Consider the following 15,501-nt stretch of genomic DNA (forward strand, 5'->3'; position numbering starts at 1 on the left):
GGATGAACATGTTCGTCTACCTCGATAACATTTGGCCGGGGCGTTCGTCTCGCGCGCAGCTAGCGCGTCTTAGTAGCGGTCTAGGCGAGTGCCTAAGGCGAGGAGACGCGCGGCACACGTGAGTTGCCCTTTAAGTCGGGAGCTATGTCCGGACATTGTCACAGGTCACTGCTACTGGCATCTCCGGCATTAGCCCGGAGAGTTAGTAGAAGATGAACGCTAGATATCCTCCGGTCCTTACAGCCGAGTAGAAATTTTGGAACTGGAGAAGCGCCGTTTCTCGGCGTCAAGAAGAGAGCGTAATTTACAGCTCCGCCATCAATTGAGGAGATTTGGTAGTTAACTCTAGGGTTGACGGTTTAACGGTGGTAACCATAAAGGTGCCTGCTTATCGGTATTTTACAAGATATATCATGGAGAGTGTGCAATGGAATTACACGATTTAATTCCGCCTTCCCCTTTCCATCATCGGGAGACTAGGTGTAGGCTTGTCTTCCACCCCTACGTTGTGGATATTCCATAGATTCTCACGAAGCGTTATGCTCCCACATTTATATGGTGAACGACTATGGAGTAGAATTCTCTGCCTGCAAAATTGTTCCCTGAACGTTATAACTTGGACTTTTCAAGGCGAGAGTGAATAGGCATTATTTAGGTGTGCATGCTCCATTGTCGACCTCATCGTCACTTTCCATCAGGTGCGATTAAGGTCAAATGCACACTTACATTTGAATAAAAAAAGCAATTAATTGCGTAGAGCGATATGGGAAGTGAGCGTTTCCGCAGCTCCGGTACCTATCTGGAAAATAGGGAGGGTGCTCTACGTGCACCCGGGGCAGTTCACCCTAGGCCTTTTGATAACCCGATGAAATCCGTGCAAACCGGCTGATCTGGGCTCAGAACCTGACTTGGAAGGTCCCTATGCGGGCTTGCTTGCACAGATCATAGATCATATGTCCTTCCCGCATAACCAAGAAGTTGATGGAGAGGGCACTATAAACAAAACTTATGTAGAAAAATATGGGAGTTGTACCCCAAATCTGGTAATTTTAAACCATAGCAGTTGTGTGTTGATACAGTGTCAAAGGTAGGATTTTGTTCGTTTGGTACTCTGCTAAAAATTAATAGTAATAGCTTGTCAGTAGCCAATCCATTGAGTGACAGTTCAACGGCCATTGCAATTCGTATTCTGCTGCCACGACGAGTCTACTAATTAATTGATATAAAAACGACATTTCTTTTGATTAGTAAATTGCTGTTTAAACGAGATAATAATTAAGATGTGCATATTTCCAGGGTGTTTTTAGTAAGGTAACATCGATCGTCAGTGATGGAATGAATGAATGCTATCACTGTCATTCCACTGATACTATTGAGCCTCAACTGCCATTTCAACTAGATTTTAGCAGAATAAGAAACATTATCATAATTGCAATAGTATCTCAGTGGAGCCTCCATGGAATTACGAATTATTCACGATTTTCCCACATTATTTGAGTTTTCATTCGGGACTTAGTCACATATAAAAACAAATTTTAATTACCTCGACGTTTCGGTCGTATCGCTACGTCCATGGTCTCTGAGGAACTGAAGAGGCGGGTGTCAGTATCTTCTAGCCGTGCGAGTTTTTCTAACTAGTTTTTCTAAATTCTAACTACTACCGCACTTGATCTTCACTATTTATTTGTGTACTAGGGACGTCAATACGTCTGAAACGTCGATGTTATTAAAATATGTTTCTATACGCAATTAAGTCCCGAATTAAAAATCAAATAATTTGCAGTATTGTCATTAGGCAAAGTTAACGATTTACGACCAGGCAAACAATCTGTAACTGTATGTAGTTTTATATACCAAAGAAAAACGGCTGTCGACGTCATCCGATTGACAAACAAAGTATAATTCATGGAATAAGAAAAATAACACTTTCGTGTCATAAACTTGGAGAATAAGCCATCTAATCCTTGTGTTACTTAGCCTCTTCTTTCATTTCGACGGATTTTATTTCCTTTCAAGTTTTCTCAGCCTACCACCCTCGTAAATTCAAATGCAAATTTAAAATTCAAAATCATTTCTTGGCAAAACACGGGGCACATTAACGATGTAATATTGCCAAATGTAATTTGCTTGAATTCAAATTACAGTCTTTATCTTAATACTCCGATTTTTTTTTCATGTCATATTTTTGTGAGCATAAGGTTTAATTTTAAAAGAAGTAATGCATGAGAAACAAGGAGGCGGTTGTCAATACACATTTTTTTGTACGTGACATGAGTACATCAAGTTTGAAAGTGACGGAAAAGATGAGGAGTAATAGGTTAGCGTGGTATGGACATGTCATGCGGAGGGAAGAATGTCATATGACGAGAAGAGTGCTAGGTATGAATGTGGAGGGATATAAGCGGAAAGGAAGACCAAAGAAAAGATGGATGGATTATGTGAAAGACATGGATAAGAAAGGTGTTAGTATAGTAATCTCAGTACAGAGTACTAAAAAAGACCGACCTCAAAAGTACGTGGAATTACGTCTATTTGCTACGTTTTATTGAAAAATCCCCAAGTTCACCACTATACGGGACTTGGCACAGGAGATAATAAAAATCGGTTCTCACTACTCAAAGTATATTGAGAGAGAAAAACGCTTGGATTTGGAGAATAGCAAAACCAACCATTAAAATAATTGCTATTTAAGTAAAATTTAGGCGCTATTTATAAAAATGAATGTTCATGCATGATCAGCCACCCTTTGAGGTGGATGATTTTCTTCAAAATGAAATGGGACCACTATGGAAATACCCCCTTTGCAACAAAAAAAGAATCATGAAAATCGGTTCACAAATACCGGAGTTATCGCGTAACATACATACAATAAAAACTTACAGTCGAATTGAGAACCTCCTCCTTTTTTTGAAGTCGGTTAAAAATGGCGGCTGATAGGGGAGAATGGAAGAAAAATACATGTTGTGCCGAACTCACCTAGCGTGGGATAAGGACAGGAAGAAGAAGAAAAAGAATGTATTTCCACAAAATTTTAAGATCAGTTCAGGTCAGTAAGAATGATCGAAGTTGGTTCACAAATGTCGCAGTAATCATGTAACACACACACACACACACACACACACAAAACAGGCAAATTGAAAACTTCCTTCATTAAAAACCCATTTTCCATGTAGTCGCAATACGTCAAAACGTCTATATCGGGTCTCACATCGTCGTAGCATGTCTAAATATATTAATAAACTCGTTCAAAGACAACATTGCATTGCTAAAGAGCTGCAAAGATCTAAAACGGTTGAGATTGTTTTTTGTTTCCTCCGGATATTGCGGAGGAATGAACGGTAAGTTGTACAAACATGTTTTACAAACGCTTTGTACAAAGTGGTTTGTGTTATAAACTAAAATATGCTAACAAATGTGTAATATCTTCTTAAGTTTCCGCGATTGTTACACATTGGAGATGAAACTATTTTTCGGTTCTAAATTACGTACATTTATGACTGTAGTCAGTATGGCTATAACCATGAGACCTAGGCCCCAAATCTGGTAATTTTTAACCAACTTTAAAAATGGAGGAATTTTTTTTTATAATATCAAGTGACGGGACCAACAATTATATACCAAACAATTGCAATCACTTGAAGTTCTGAGGGGTAAAGATAACAAGTCTCATAGGCCAGTAATCTCACCAACACCCTTACCCTTCAAAACCAGCAAGCAAGCGTGAACACAATTTCGCAATCTCTTTAATTGGAAGTAGTTGAAATGAAGTCCCTAAAATATTCAAAATGCTCTCCGGCCATGCTGACATACTATCTGGTATTTGGGTCAAATCGACACTTGGGTTAGCGTTTGACAACCAATAACAAGTGTAGGGTTGTTAGCGTTTTAATTAATTGGTTTGAGACCCTTCTTTGAATTCTATTGAAACAAGCTAATTGGAAGAAAGCTTGTTTCCTGTGCAAGAAAACAATTTACGCAACTTATTGATTTTCCAGTCACGAACTCTTTGGTTGATTCAGCAGTCGTACATTTGCGAAGCGATTTAGCAATCTTAAGGTGGTTTTCCACCGGTGAGGCGAGACGAGAATTGAAATCTTGCTGGCCTATTTCCACCAAAAATTACCATAAATAGCTCGAACTGTAATTGTCAATAGCGAAGATTCAGTGCTGTTCAGTTCGTCTAGCGATAAAATTCACGGCTGAAGTATCATGTCCCGTAAATTATTATTATTAAATATGTTAACGGAAGAAGAATCACACGATGCCGATTTTTTTTTAAATCTCGTACGTACTCCACAATCTCGCAATTGATATTAATAGCCATCACGAGCTTACGCGAGATCGTGCGGGCTTGCGCGAGAAATCATTTTCCGGTACTCTATGTAGGTAGCAATACAGTTTAATATTACATCAACAAATACTTCAAGTCTCGCCTCGCGCATCCTCATCAATCGAAGTCCACGTCCACCGAAGATGCGCTAGGAGAGAATTGAAATTTTGCCATATAAATTTCAATCCTCGTCTTTTTTAAACTTTGGAGCCTATTTCTTACATCTTATTATTATTATTGATGAAACCGAGAACTTATTAAGTTTTACACAGTAAGTAGTTTTTTCTCTCTTATCCAACACACACTCCCACACTCATTCAATCAACTCCATTCTACACATAGGGAGGTCACTACTCACATCTAAAATAATAAGTAAATTATAAGTAGAAGAAGAAGACAATGTTAATGTTAATGTTATTTTTGAAATCAGTCACATGTTCTTGTATTCATGGAAGAGCGCTAACGTCTGAAATACAGATAATTTAATTATCTAGTTCAGATACAGATGTCCTGCCCTAAATGCAATATTGCAACCTTAACACTGTCAATGTGAAATTAGTCTATAAGTTTCTGAAATAAATAAAATTTATTATTATTATTATTATTAAGGTGGCTTGCAGCTATGCGGGCCCTCGTCACTCATCACATATATTGTGATCACCACTAATTACAGTTCGGAGTCATGGCTAACAGTATCAAAGAACTGAAGGACTTTCCTGACTCCGACAGTTTTTACGTCCTCTGGTTGTGACCTGTGCCTTCCCAGTGTAGAAGTTCATACGCTCATCAAGGGGCAGCATTGGGTAAAGAGATGCAGAGGGGTTCTCATCCACCTCGTAGCAGAATCTATACTCTCTGTTTTCTTTCTGTCCAATGATATATCTTACTATAAAGGGTCTATATCATGTATCTTTTTTATGACGATTTCTAGAAAATAAAAAGAAAATTAAATCCCCGTAGCGTAGTCGCTGTAACATTGAATTTTTAGTATGTTGGTGTAACGTAAATGTGGAATCTACTTTGTTTTCGTGTTTGACGACTTCTGTTTCGACATTGTATTGCTGTTTCTGCTGATATTGCTGCGTTTCAAAAATTGTGACCTAAACGAGAAAAGTACAATTCTTTTACTCAACTAAATAGAGTATGTTTATCTAAATATTCGAGAAGTAATATACCTGCACATAAATCACGAAATCACGGAATTACTATATTGTATTTTCTTCTTGTAATGTTTTTCTCTACTACAAAGAACAATCAAAATGTTTGTTTGTAACTTTATTTATATTAATGATATTAAATGACATAGTTTACGTTCGAAGATGTATTATATGTATACAGTACGTTTGTTTTTTTAAAGGACAATTGTATGAAGTTAGCAATAATAATAACGCTCACACTCAACATAGCCCCGCACTAGGGAAACCCTGTGTCACGGGTGCATACAAATATTTCTCCAGACCCGGAAATCGAACCTGGGACCTCTGCGCAGCATTCCGGCATGGTAACCGTTCAGCCATGGAGACAGTTAAAGCAAATCAAAAAGCATCCAATCCACAAAATTATCAAAAAATTAGTTACGTGTGTATACCTAATAGTTCCTAAACTCTAACTCTTAGAGCGGTTACACACGGCGATACAAACGCGAGGCAGTAACAATGCAGTCGCCAATCGTCTACCTTTACATACACGCGGGATTTTAAGCAGCAGCGGTGCAAACGCGATGCAAGCGCGCGACTTCATAGACACAAACGCGCGATTGTATCGCTACATTAACGATTTATAGGCGATTGCATCGATGCAATCGCGCGTTTGTGTCGATCGCTGCTAAACGTCACCGTGTGTAACCACACCCACTCTGAAATCATCCAAAACAATCCAAGATATAAACCTAAATATATATCTCTGAAGTTACATTTTAAGTTTTCAAAATAAAACAAGAGTGAGAAACACTATTAAACTTCAAACTGCCATATCTCGAAAGTGACTAGATGTGGATTGGATCCTTTTTGTTTAACTACGTCCAATTCTGCCTCTACTTTTACCTTTTCTCAGGCAGTTCAAAAAAGTTTTTTTTTCTTTATTGGCTTCGGTCCTAACCCATAACCAATATCAAAACGTTATATAAAAACATGTAACTAGCATTTACTTTACTACGGTATTATATTTACTGGAATGGAATAATAACAAAAATAACAACAAGAATAACATAGGCATTTTCAAGAACAAGACCATTGTCACAACAAAACCAGCATTAAAATAATATCGTTGCTTGTTTATCTCGTTACAATGTATTTTTTTAATAATTATTATTAAAGACAATTATACAGGGTGTCCCACGGCCATGGGCCACGGAGTGAAAGTACTTTAAATATTTTAAGTAAGGCCCCGTGTACGTCGCAATGTACGTAAATATGTAAAGATTCAGACTGCAGAAGGCATTTGAAGGGTCTTTCACCGAAATCTTCTTTCGAAGTTACCATCATACATGTATATTAGATCACTATTTCTATTAAAGAGTATATATTTGGTCATGAGTACTGCTTATGTTGCTACATTGTTAGCTTGGCAGCGTCAGTTTCATTGATGGCGCCACAATACATTATGTTGGTGGCACTAAAAATGTAGCCCTACCAGAAACCCCAGACTCGACCAATTAAAGGACACACGATGCGAATGAAGCTTCATACTTGCTATTGTCTTATCATATACATATATATTGATACGTATGTGATGTTGTCTAATATTTTTTTATTAACCGACTTCAAAAAAATGAGGAGGTTCTCAATTAGACTGTATGTTTTTTTTGTATATATGTTACGCGATAACTCCGGTATTTGTGAACCGATTTTCATGGTTCTTTTTTTGTTGGAAAGAGGGTACCTCCATAGTGGTCCCATTTAATTTTGAAGAAAATGATCCACCTCTAAGGATGGCTGTTCACGCAAGAAGAGTCATTTTTATAAATAGCGCCTAAATTTTATTATAAGGAGCAATTATTTTAATGGTTGATTTTGCTATTCTCCAATTCAATGCGTTTTTCTCTCTCAATATAATTAGAGTAGTGAGAACCGATTTTTATTATCTCCTGTGTCATGTCCCGTATAGTGGCGAACTAGGGGACGAATCCGGGTTTGCGCACTTTCCGGTAACCGATTTCAATAAAACTTGGTAATTATATGTAATTCTACGTACTTTTGAGTCCGATTTTTTTAGTACTTTGTACTGAGATTATAAAAGAAGCTATTTAAAAAGTTATTAAAATAAGTTTAGAGATAGCCATAGAGGTCGGTATTTAAGTTGCTTCACTATAAATTCTCAGTGGAAAGCAATTAGGACAAATTACGTCACATCTGTCCGGGTAAACCATAAAATGACTCACTTTACACCCCCTGTAACCTACTCAAGCGAGATGTACAAAATAGCTGCATATTACACAACTCTATTTGTACCTATGAGTATTCACTTCGCAATGAATCGAAGATATTGAGATCGGTCGGGGATAATTGTAACTATGGGGTAAATGAGATTGTTCAAAGTTAATTTATCTTAGAAAAAAATTTAGGCGAAATAGAATAAGTCGTGTCAGGGTAGTTTTTATAAACACGGGTAGTTTACTACCATAAACTTTTATATTACACTGTGTCTCTAGAATTATAAATAAATAAAAAAAATGGATGGCTCTGTTGTTGCATACATAACCTCGACCAAATTGTTCGTCTGCACGTTTGCCTCGGCAACTTACGAAATCCGGAAAAATAGTTTCATTTCCTAAATTTAATTTCTGTTTAGAAGAATAGTAATATTTTTATGAAACATAAACTGGATGTTCTTGACAGAAATTACAATCTTCACAAAGTCAAAAATTCATTTATGTAGCAATGTCTAACGCTTCTATAATAAGATTCCGGTTGATATTCAAAATCTGCCATTCACGGAGGTTTAAAGCTATAGTAAAACCAAAACTCTTATAATAATATTAACGCACACACTCAACATGGGGAATACAAGTACTAGAATTTAATCAATATGACGAAAATGAACAAATGGACCTGGGGTTCCACAAAAAAGAATTAGCAAGCAAATACGGTGTTAACTACTAGATTTGTAGAGGCGCTAGTGTAGAGCGCGCCGCGCCAGTGTAAGAGGGCTGCTGGTTCTGGAGGCGTTAATGCCTGTTGAATGGAATGTAGTAGTAGCCTCCGCAGCCTCCATACATCTTACTTAGTAAGGTTAGTAGTTCAAAAGTTGAAAGTCCAGTTTCATAGGTATTTATTCAGGTTTAACAATAATATTAAGATCTTTAAAATGTAAACGGTGTGAATATAACTAGTAAAAGGTTCAAAAAGATAGGATGAGATGTGTTCGCTATCGCGATCGGGCAAGGAGTGACGATGGAATGAAACAAACTCAGAATGCGAGGCAAAATGGAACAATTCAAAATTTGAATTTAAATACTAGTGTGAGAATAAAATAAGAAATTTAAATAAAAAGGTGGGATGACGATCAATGAGGTCACACCGTCACAGATTTAAAAAAAATCGACATTTACCAGGTCAAAAACAAATTTAAAAACTTATCTATGTATCTAAAAATATGTAAGGATAACCTATTATTTAAGTTAAGTTTTTATTGAACGCTATCATATTTAACGCCATAAAATTACTCTACTAGTGTGTTATAATTAGTCAGGCCAGGTTTAAAGGTACCTAGCTGAGTAGAAATAAATTTCTCACAGATGACCGTTACGGCAAAAAAGTCGTTAAAAAAACCAAAGCAAAGATTCAATTTGAAGCTAAAGTCAATTTTTTGTTTCGATTTTTTTTTCTTCTACGACAAGAAAAGTAGGTACTGTAACAGGGACGTAGCTTGAGTTAGCGTGAGGCACTTTTTAAATATAAACCATGACTGTATTCATGAATAAATATTTACTGCTTATTTGCAGCTCGAAATCTATTCTAGAACAACCAAGAGATTCTTATTTTTCTATCCCATTTTTTTATACAATTCTAAACACAAACCTACATTCATTCAGCCAGTATTTCTAATCAATAAATTTTACATTGTCCTGTATCTTTACTTTAGTCGCTAAATTATCTAAATTATAAATATAACTTAACAGCGATTCATTAGGCATCTGACGCCTGTAATAAAACTCTCGGGCGTAATCTATTTGCGACGGGAATTCTTCTTTTAGCTTTTGCGCAATAATGTCGTGTATGACGAAAAATTGGTTTTGTACCATTGAAGAGCTGGCCCTTCCAGATACGTTGCTATCACGTACCTCTTTTGCACCTCGGACCAATTACTAATTACGCTGATTGCCTCAAACTGATGTAGAAACTCGTCAACGTCGTTTTAGCCAGAAAACTTTTGCGCTGCGATCTGATGCATATTCTTTCTTGCCCTTTTCACTAACACACAAAAATAATAAATAAATAAAAATTACGTTTCTTCGGAGATTTTTCCATAAAATCGTATAATTTTTTTTCAAATCGGAGGTATTTTTAGTTCCAAGCCTGTTCTAGAACAACCAGGATATTCTTCTTTTTCAATTCGATTTTTTTATACAATTCTAAACACAAACCCACATTCGTTCAGCCAGTATTTAGAATAGAATAGAATAGAATAGACATTTATTGCAACGCCACAACACATAGATACAAAAAAAAAATATATTGATACTACTTAGACAAGCAAAACAAAACAAAAAGACGTAATTAACAAAATTAAAATAAAATGAAATAAGACAATAACAAACAAAGAGCAAAAATATAATATTTCTAACCATACTGCCTAGTCTACAGTACCTACGTCATCGAAAATCCTAAAAACCAAGGGGCAACAAAAATCCGTTAGGGCCGTACCGATCATGGCAAAATTAACAGTATAGTGCCAGTCATTTTGACACTCCACGGCCCTGATAGGCAGATCAGATGCATTTTGACCCACCGCGGCACTGAACGTGTTAATTCACCAATGTCTTTTCGTACGACGTCATCACATTATCATGTCTACCAAACCTATAGAGAGTCATGCATGCATGCTCTTTTCACACATATACTGTAGAAGAACTTTAGAAGCGGAGAACATATTTATGAACAAGTTAGTCATAATGACGTGCTAGGTATATGGTAATAACCTCGTCGTATATCACCGTCAACGTACAACGTTCAATATAGTGCAACGCATGAATGGCTCCAATCACGGCTTTTGGCTTCATCAATTTCGATTACACATACGTGACATTGTTGGTATCACGTCTGACCTAAGAAGATTTTGAATGCACAAAAGGGGCCTAATAATACTTTGACAAATGAAAATGTATCATATACAAATTATATCGTTATTTTTGTCACCTTCATATCTGAGGCTCTTTTTTTTGTTAGATTATACTGATTTCAACTGCCGAACGATTACCTAATGCTAGTCAGCCACGTAGAGGTCCCGGATTCGATTCCTGGGCCGGAAGATATATTTATATGGTCTATAATTATTTATCTCGTGAGTTTGTATGTGATTTGTGGATGTCTATGTTTTTTTAAGATACCAAGTAAAGGGACGCAGTGCCACTAAGAGCTTTAAATCGCAAAGATCTTAGGGGCTCTGTCACTGCGCCCGTCACCCTGAGACATAAGTTGACAAGCCCTATGTGCCTGTAATTTCACCAGCACCCTTACCCTTCCAAACCGGAACGCAGTAATGTGAAAATTACTGCTTGGCGGCAGAAATAGGTAAGGTGGCAGTACTTCCCTGGATGAACTCTTTCACGAGAAGCTCTACTGCTACTTTAATACTAAATACAGGTCTAAAAATGTCAGATAGTATAACAAAAATTTTAAAGTTTATTTTTGGTTTTATTGAGTTTTGTAAAAAGTCATTTGTTCGATTATAATGTTAGTAATATAGTCCTGCGGGGTTGCTAGTAGTTTAGAAATAATCCTGTATAATGTGCAGTGATTGGAATTAAGCGAGTTAATTTAGTTAAACTAAGCAATAATATGGAAAACAAAAGCCGGGACTTCTTGCAACTGATCATATTTGAATATGCGTATTACTTATTGAAATTTGAGTACATTGTCGACAAATTATTACTTCCTGTTAAATTATTGCTGCAAATAATTGTCTGAAAAAAATATTATTACTTTTCGAGGTCTTAGGTTTTCGCGGTTGTTATACATAGGAAATGAAACTATTTTTCCGGATTTAAATCGCGTATATTTGTTTTTTCAAACAAACCGACGTTTCGTGCCCTTTACAGGTCCCATGGCCACGGTTGACTGTTGAAACGTCAGTTTGTTTGAAAAAACAAATATACGCGATTTAAATCCGGAAAAATAGTTTCACTTCCTATTATTACGGTTCTTTTTTATACGTGCTTACATATTTAAATAGTAATTTAAATAGCCATTTAAAAAACAAACATAAGAACGCTCATATGTTCGAATGTTTGGTAAATAAACAGTAAAAATAGGTATTTGTTATGCAAGGATGCAAAATTGTTGTTTGACGCAATTGCTTGTATTATATATATATATATATATATATATATATATATAACCTGAGTGTAGCGAGGGTTTCAAGGTACAAGACGCAAAACAACTTTGTTGCCGAGCGAAACACACAAATTTCATCTCACTATAGCGAGGAAAATGGTACATGAAAGAAAAATTGTTGAACTATAACAAATCAATTTTATTAAACAAAATTAGCTATCATTTTCAATTTCATGTCAACAATAATAAGAATAAAATATACCAACGGATTTATATTACATAAATAATGTACGACAAATCGCGTAATTACACATGTCATTATGTTGTGTTTTTATCGAAAGAAAAAAGTTAGGTCAGGTTAGACACCACAGTCCATCGTCAAGTTCGCATTTCAAAAACCTTTTCCAGGCTAGCGTGGAAAAAACGCTTGTGCGCACAGATTTCTAACGAGAAACAAAGCTTTTCCGAGCTAGTGAGGTGAAAAAGAGATTTTATACGCATTGATGACGAAATGGTTATATTATCCGTACTAAGAAAACGTTCATAGTTTAGGCAAATCAACTCCCTCAATTCCGATCACTGATAATGAGCCACAGTATCAAAAGCTTTTGCTAATGTTGGAAACAGCCGCTAATTTAGTAGAGCTCCTTGTGAAAGAGTTCGTCCAGGGAAGTACTGCCACCTTTTAACTATTTCTGCCGACAAGCAGTAATGTCAGCATTGTAAAAAAAAGAAAGTAATTCAGTTCAAGTATTTTGGTCACTGGGTCACCGAAAACTTAACAAACGACGTTGATGTGGAGAGAGAACGCAGGACGCTGGCGGCAGGCGTAATATGCTGGTCCGCAAGTTTGCACGATGTTCATACGAGGTTAAAATCACCCTTTTCAAAACATATAGCCATACCTTATACACGTGCAACCTGTGGAGCAATTACACTAAAAAAGCGTATAGGACTTTGCGTGTCCAATTCAATAACGCCCTCAGGGGACCGCTGGGGCTGCCTCGACACTGTTGTGACGGTGTGACCTCCTTTCACCGTCATCTCACCTCTTTGTATCGCCTCTCTCCGCTTGTATCCTATCATTTTTTATTTTACATGTATTTAAATTTGAATTGTTCCATCTTCCTTCTCTTTCTCATTCTCATTTTGTTTTCGTACCACGGTTACTTCCAGCTCCACCGCGACAACAGTCGGAGCGTTAATAAGCTAATCATGTTTAACATTTTATAAGTCTACAGCCTTCATGTATCTATTTCTGTTTCTATTTCTGTAATTCAGTTTCTCGGCCCATTTAGGGGTAAGTGCCTTAATAAGTATAGGGAGTGTTTTATACTTTTGTACCTGTGTTTTTACATTTACCTTTTTATTGTTACAGCCCTTTCTTAAATCTTTACTTCTTTAATAAATTTTGTGTTTCCCATTTCATTGCCGTGAACCTGTTCACGGCTAGTTAGGATTACAACCCTTTCACTGTAGTTCCTCAGGGATGTTCGTGGAGGCTAGGAATGATGGTTTTCGGGCAGTCGCAAGAGAGTGGCATCCCTGTTGAATTGAATGATAGGCAGCACCAACAGTCTTCATAAGTCTTTATAAGGTGGTAGCAAAGAGGATGGACAGCCGAATCCTTAAGTATTGGATGTCCATCCTTGTTCATGAAAATGAACACTGCGTTCTACTAACATAGTTGTAAGTACCTACTAACACTTGGACATGTAACTATATCTACAGTCTGAAATAAATTCTTTCATTTCATTTCATTGCCCTAGTACAAGAATTTAATCTCAATAATATGTAAAACCTCTCACGATAGCATCGAATATACGAGCCTGTGTATAAACATTCTTGAACCGCTGGCGCTGCACTGTCGCTCCAGGCACATCGGATGTCTGATTATTTGTCGTATTGAACACAAATTGTGAGACTCCTTTGTGTAACAGAAACACTCCAAGCGCAGGAACACTTTCTAAATCTATACATTATGTATTGTTATATTATATTAAAGTGTGGGGTCCGTAACAATTCACTGGTAGATATGTGCATAGCAAAAACTTTAAGTTCTAGAAACATTGACAGTATGCCACTTTTTATTCACTTGAGGATGCCGATTTTATATATTTAAAAAAAATCGCTGTAAATGTACATACTTACTGAATCTATCTATATGAAAAAGCTTTCTATTTTGTTTGGTATTGTAATAAAATATTATTTCAATGTAATTGTGACAGTTGAAGAATGATAAAAATGTGGTATGACGATGAAAGAGTACAGTATTCTTATTAGCAGAATATCAAACGTACAAAATCTTGCCATTTACACTCTATGGACACACAACTGAACTTTTAAATTAGCAGACCCTGGACCTTTTCCTGGCCCGAAAACCAGGACCAGATTGCTAAGATAAAATATTTTCTAAAACATTTTACTCTACATTATATACGTAACGTGTAACAGTACGTTAGAAGAATGTTGACACGCGCAAGGGTTAAAAAGAAAATATCGTATTATTTACAATCTTAAAAATTTGCCTAACGTCATTTACTACGAGAGAGACGATATTGTTGGAAGGATCTCAGGTTTTCAGAATATTCGATTTCGCAAATCGAAAAAGTTTCCCTACTCTGACAGATTGTGATTATTTTAAATAACAGAGAAGGTGAAATCATAAAAGTTATTAACTTAAGTGCAGAGGAAATTTTCCAAGACATCTACGTTACATTTTAGAGACAATCTCATATCAAATTTACTGGCGGTAGGGTTCACGTATTGATTCCTACATTTACAGGTAATATTACCACTACATTTGGGTTTTTTTTGTATACGCTGGAAAATGCGTTACATTTCGCTGAGGGTGATGACGCAGCGAGATACAACGCAGCGGCCGACGGCAAGTCTGAGAACGTTAAATTTATAAATATATATGACTATTAGAATAAGGTATAAATTTCATTTTTTAACAAATCTACAATTCATACTTTATTAACACAAAGATGAAATACAAAGAATAATTCCTTCGCTCGTACCTGATATCCGTATCCAACCGGATCGAAGGAATTTTTTTTTAATGTTCGATTTTTGTATTAACAATTATTACGAACTAGTAAAGTAGCTTCACTAATGGAATATCATGTCTGTAAAGCCTCGTGATATTCAATAAACCTAACACATAGTGAGTCCTCCATGGAGCATCTGAGGCCTACTCAGCGTCCTCTCCACCAGTGGTTCATAGGATCACATTAGGGGTATGTTCCACAAATTTTCAAAAAAAATGCCCACTGCTGGGGATCCTAAAATTTTATTTCACAAATCTCCACCAACAGCTTTCTACGCAGAGGGATTTGTGGGTTATTTTATATATTAATTTGCATATTAAATTTACGGGTTTTGATGTAATACCGAAATTGATTTTCAGCGCCTATGTCCCGTCAACACTACGACAGAAATTAATTGTTTTTTTAACCGACTTCAAAAAAAGAGAACGTTCTTAATTCGATGTATGTTTGTTTTCTTTTTGTATGTATATTACGCGATAATTCCGTTTGTGAACCGATTTTGATGATTCTTTTTTTGTTGGAACGAGGGTATCTCAGTAGTGGTCCCATATACGTTTGAAAAAAATATTTCAACTCATGGTGGCAAACTAGGTGATGAATCCGGTTTCGCGCACTTCCCGGTAAC

The sequence above is a fragment of the Hyposmocoma kahamanoa genome, unplaced genomic scaffold (assembly GCF_003589595.1).
Source record: "Hyposmocoma kahamanoa isolate Upper Pololo Valley unplaced genomic scaffold, ASM358959v1 120, whole genome shotgun sequence".
In the NCBI taxonomy this organism is placed as follows: Eukaryota; Metazoa; Arthropoda; class Insecta; order Lepidoptera; family Cosmopterigidae; genus Hyposmocoma; species Hyposmocoma kahamanoa.